The following is a 5,416-nucleotide window of genomic DNA, read 5'->3' as shown; positions in this document are numbered from 1 at the left end:
CTGAATCAGATATAAATTGCTCTCTTTCATGCACGATTGCTCTCTTTAAATGCACTAGTCTTTTTCATTGAATTCTTATTTCAATTTTGTCCCAACGGACCAGGTTTAAGTTGTTCGGGCACTACATGGTGGTATTATGTTGTTCTATCCAACAAATCAGAAAGTTTTCATTGACAGAAGTTTCTAGTATTGTAGGCTGAAGACTACGGAATGATATATATTTGAGTATAAAGCATTCTATATCCTTAGACCTTTTTAAGGAGAATCAGAAAACATTTTATTTTAGAGGTTTTTATTGCAATATCAACAAATAACATATAACCTTACAGTTACAATAAGTGGAGGTTAAATAATAATTCCGTATAAAACTTGTGTCATGTAGAAAGAACAAGAGCTGTCACTAATGGTGACAAATGCCCCCGCAGCAACTTGACCTTTGACCTGGTGACCCAAAAGTCAGTAGGGATGGTGTACTCATAAAGTACTACCAGCATGTAAAGTTTGAAGGTCCTGGGTGAAGTGGTTCGCGAGTAAAGTGCCTTCATGCAAAAGGTTAATGTTGGCTCCTGTGACCTTGACCTTTGATCTGGTGACCCCAAAGTCAGTAGGAGTGGTGTACTCAATAAGTACTATCAGCATGTGAAGTTTGAAGGTCCTGGGTGCAGTGGTTTGCATGTAAAGTGCCTTCATGCAAAAAGTTAACGTTGGCCCCTGTGACCTTGACCTTTGACCTGGTGACCCCAAGGTCAGTAGGGTTGGTGTACTCGTAAAGTACTATCAGCATGTAAAGTTTGAAGGTCCTGGGTGAAGTGGATCGCGAGTAAAGTGCCTTCATGCAAAAAGTTAATGTTGGCCCCTGTGACCTTGACCTTTGACCTGGTGACTTCAAAGTCAGTAGGAGTAGTGTACTCAATAAGTACTATCAGTATGTGAAGCTTGAAGGTCCTGAGTGCAGTGGTTCGCGAGTAAAGTGCCTTCATGCAAAAGGTTAACGTTGGACCCTGTGACCTTGACCTTTGACCTGGTGACTCCAAAGTCAGTAAGGGTAGTGTACTTAAATAGTACTATCACCACGTGAAGTTTGAAGGTTCTGGGTGCAGTGGTTCGCGAGTAAAGTGCCTTCATGCAAAAAGTTAACGTTGGCTCGTGTGACCTTGAACTTTGATCTGGTGATCTCAAAGTCAGTAGAGGTAGTGTACTCAATAAGTACTATCAGCCTGTGAAGTTTGAAGGTCCTGGGTGCAGTGGTTCGCGAGTAAAGTGCCTTCATGCAAAAAGTTAACGTTGGCCCCTGTGACCTTGAACTTTGATCTGGTGACCTCAAAGTCATTAGAGATGGTGTACTCAGTAAGTACTATCAGCATGTGAAGCTTGAAGGTCCTGAGTGCAATCGTTCGCGAGTAAAGTGCCTTAATGCAAAAAGTTAACGTTGGCCCCTGTGACCTTGACCTTTGACCTGGTGACGCTAAAGTCAGTAGGGGTGGTATACTCAATAAGTACTATCAGCATGTGAAGTTTGAAGGTCCTGGGTGCAGTGGTTTGCGAGTAAAGTGCCTTCATGCAAAAAGTTAACGTTGTGACTAACGAACGAACGAACTAATTAACTAACTAACGAACGAACGAACGGACGGACAGTTGAAAACTAATATGCCTCCCTTCGGGGGCATAAAAAAACAATTTGGTTTTACTCATGAAGTTCGATTGTCCTCTTCAGGCGTATTTGTAAAGGGGGTGATATGATAGTATGCTATTCGATATCCACATACTACAGACTAAATGTTTTTGCAATATATAAAATAAAAACGTCTTAGGTAATTCCGATATTTAAGGTTTAAAATTGAGTATGGTTATTAGACCAAAAGCTGAATTTAAAACCAAAGTATAAGAGTGTATGTAAAATGTAGCACTTTATCATACAATGAAATATTAAAGGAGGAGAACATGCGCTGTAAGTTATATTCAAGCTACTAAATGATTCCTAAATATCTTATGTTCCATAAGTATCAACTTATTGTCACATGCAACAAAACAATGAGTTTCATATTACTTTACGGTGAAAAGGTATGTAAATGCATTATTTCCCCAGACATTTACCCGTGCTAAAAAGAACGAAACTCGAAAGGACGCCAAAGGTCATTCTCCAAAATCAAAAGCTTCAAAAGTTGCCAAAATGACTTACAGTTTTTCGGTGTGACTCTTCAAAAGCAGGAAAAATGAGAAATGTGAATGTTTTTTTGTGATCTCCCGGCTCGTGCTTTTATTGGTATATTAGCGTTACGCCGATACAATTTTAGGTAATATGGTGACTTTCAAGCTTTTGATGGTTGAGAAAATGTCATCTGGGCATTGCTGAATATCCCAGTGGGCACCTAGGTCGAACCATGGTCTTTCTGTTAGCCAGTTGGATTACTTTCTTGCCTAGAGAACTCTACGCCCCAAATGAGGCTCGAACTGACATCGGTGAGGTGTGAGTGATTTGAAGTCATCGAATGTAACAACCCGGCCAAGGAGAACCCCCAGCTTTCGAGATACTGTATACGTTTATCACTGTGTTACTCCGAATTATTGCCAACATTTCTGGACTCAGATACCAAATCAAAAATTACACATTGATATATAAGTATATATGTACATGAAAATGTTTAAAGCGTTAACAGACAGATATTTTTATATAAGCTACACAAATGCATCCAATGTTAAAACCAATTTCACGTAATAAAATATGATTAAATCACTCTGCCCGTTTAATAGTAAATATCTACATTTTTTCAAAAGAAGAGATATATGAAAGAGAGGATTCCCTATTATAAGAATAAAAAATTCAAACAAAAGCAGCTGTAAATCATAAAATGGCATTGATTACAGGTAAACTTTTTGACTCAATAAAAGTACATTTGTTTGAACAAGCTTGTATGAAGCATTAGGGATTCTAAAAATGCGTCAGGTTCGAGTGTGATTTGTTACGCATGATAAATAACATGCAATATACATGTTGTAACAAGATTTTTACAGAAGCTTGCTACAATGCTATGTAGTTTCTTTCAAGAAAACCAGAAAATCATAGTAAATAATTTGAACCATCTAGACTGAGCACGTTAATTTGTATATCACCTCGATCCCTATGAAAGGTTCAAGATTCTCATTCAAAATTCCCTTAAATTAAGCAGAAATCACATAGTCGTGTTAATCCTGTTTATTGTTGCTACCAATAAAATGAGATCTTTATTATTTCTGATTTCATCGAATGTCGAAAGTACAATGACGAAATACGAAAGAACGAAGATGATAGTTTAAACCACGATGACGAAAACACGAAACCAAGATGATGAAAATGTGAAATGACTGTTTTGTATAAATACGTATATATAATCCCAATATTCACAAAACGGTTTAAGGTAGTTCTGCAATTTCGATAAACCGTAAGTGATAGCGTAACATCTTTTTTCGTAAAATTAGAATAAAGCCTGGATTCGACATACGGAAATGAAATCATTTTATGAAGTAATGGCAATCCGCGGGTAAATTCATTACAATGGTAATTTTACTATCTTTCTAAAGCTAAAATATGATATTAAAACATCTGACACGTTAAATAATTCAAAATAATGTCTTAAAATTAGCTTGAAATGTACGGTTCACTTAAATCATAGTAAAATATCTAAAAACTAAGCCCACGGACATTTTATATTTTACCATTTTAAAAAACATATGTTTAGTTTCGACTGTGAGACGTTTCATTAAAACCTACATTGTATAAAACATTCTCACCGCGAAAATGATATGAAAGTTGTATTTTCCCATAGACTACCGTTTCGAAAAACTCTGTGTAGCAAATAAACAAGCACAAGACCCCATCTTTTTCATTTGCTGAACTTTCCTAGCATATTCTGAAGTTTTGAAAAATCGTGTTTTAATCAAATTTTACAGTGTAGAAAAACCGATCCTAACGTGCAGAACTTACCTAATCCATTGAAAAAAGAATAATGTAATATTTCACTTGCAATATGTATACTACATTCTATATATTAAACTATATTCAAGAAATCATTTTGAATGTAAATTCATTCAAAAACCATGATGTATCACAATAAATGTTATATTTCATGAACGTATATCCGAGCTCTTTCTCTATGTTCTCAATCTGTTCATATCATTTGCCCTTATTCATATAAAAGTAAAACTGTATATAGGATTTAATTGTGTTTCTGCCCATGTACCGAGTATTTAAAGTTTTCAGTATTTTTCAATACTTGTTTAAATTTGGTAGTAGTAATTACATTAAAAGACTTTTTCGAACATTTCAAAGTACAATGATACTAAGTTATTTCATTATCCCACACTTTCTCTTTCTTAAGGTAGCGTAACATAGTGGTCTTCCTCTTCATACAACTCTTTTTCTATGTTCAGTGCCCCCTTGTCATGTTCTGCAATTGTATAGTAGTTGTCGATGTTGTTTAAGGTATCATAGCCTGGGTTTGTACCCCCTCTGACAGCATCTACACATTGTTCGTATGAAATGACTCGATAGAATCCCTCAGGAGTGTTTGCTTTAATAACACTGACCTCCGGCTTCCTCAGTGTTTCATATGGCTTATCCTTGTCAGCTAGCGTTTTATCCTTCGTCATTTTGTCTGTTACCTTTGACAGTCTGTAAATATTCAAAGAATTAAACAATATTTTCGTCTCAATTATTGTAATATAGAAAAATTCAATTGAGTTTGTATATACATGTTTGTAATGATATACTGCTAACATAGTTCCTTACCGCTTGCGACGAATTATAACTGTGACCAAAACTACAATTGCTGCAGCCATAAGACCGATACATGCTAGCAATAAGGTAATGTTTGACTCATCGTCAGTCTCTAGCTCTGAAACGACAAATTTGATTAGATAAAAATATAAAATTAATAAATTATATAAAATGAAACAGTAATGTTAAGATGTTAAGCATGTTTTGAACGTACTACAACGTCCTGAAACCAAAAAACCGCACACATGCACGCACACCGACACACACACACACATATCATGTCAAATTGCGACTTTTCCAGCTTTTGATGGTGGAGGATATCCAAGTGGAACTCTGAAAACAACTAGTAGTACCATCGACATTCTGTAATCTAGCTGGGTGGCTTACTAGAAAGAGCATTCTATTACCAACCCAAGCGATGTTTCAAACTCAAATCAGTGAGAGGAAAATCATTCAAAGTCTGTTACGGATACTTGGCAAATATATATAATATCTAAGTAAATCACAGTCTGATTGTGTGAAATCTAATGCTAATCTTAAGTACTATATATTACCTAAACTTTTACATGTTCATGAGCTTAAACTACCGTTAATGTACATGTATTTTTAACCCAAACATACCTTTTACGTTTGTATTCGCAGTTGTCGTGTAATGTGTACTTT

At 35.8% G+C, this 5,416-nt stretch overlaps 1 long non-coding RNA gene across 1 annotated transcript; it reads right to left on the bottom strand.

The window, feature by feature from the left end:
• Positions 1 to 275: 275 nt before the first annotated feature.
• LOC128553726 (uncharacterized) lies at positions 276 to 5,416 on the bottom strand. The gene is made up of 3 exons (XR_008369422.1): positions 5,375 to 5,416; positions 4,766 to 4,871; positions 276 to 4,648 (listed from the first exon to the last, which is right to left on the bottom strand). It is a non-coding gene; the product is annotated as an uncharacterized LOC128553726 (long non-coding RNA).

This window comes from Mercenaria mercenaria, unplaced genomic scaffold (genome assembly GCF_021730395.1).
Source record: "Mercenaria mercenaria strain notata unplaced genomic scaffold, MADL_Memer_1 contig_4254, whole genome shotgun sequence".
Lineage (NCBI taxonomy): Eukaryota > Metazoa > Mollusca > Bivalvia > Venerida > Veneridae > Mercenaria > Mercenaria mercenaria.
The sequence above is the reverse complement of the archived record's forward strand: the minus strand, read 5'-3'. Positions and strand labels throughout refer to the sequence as shown.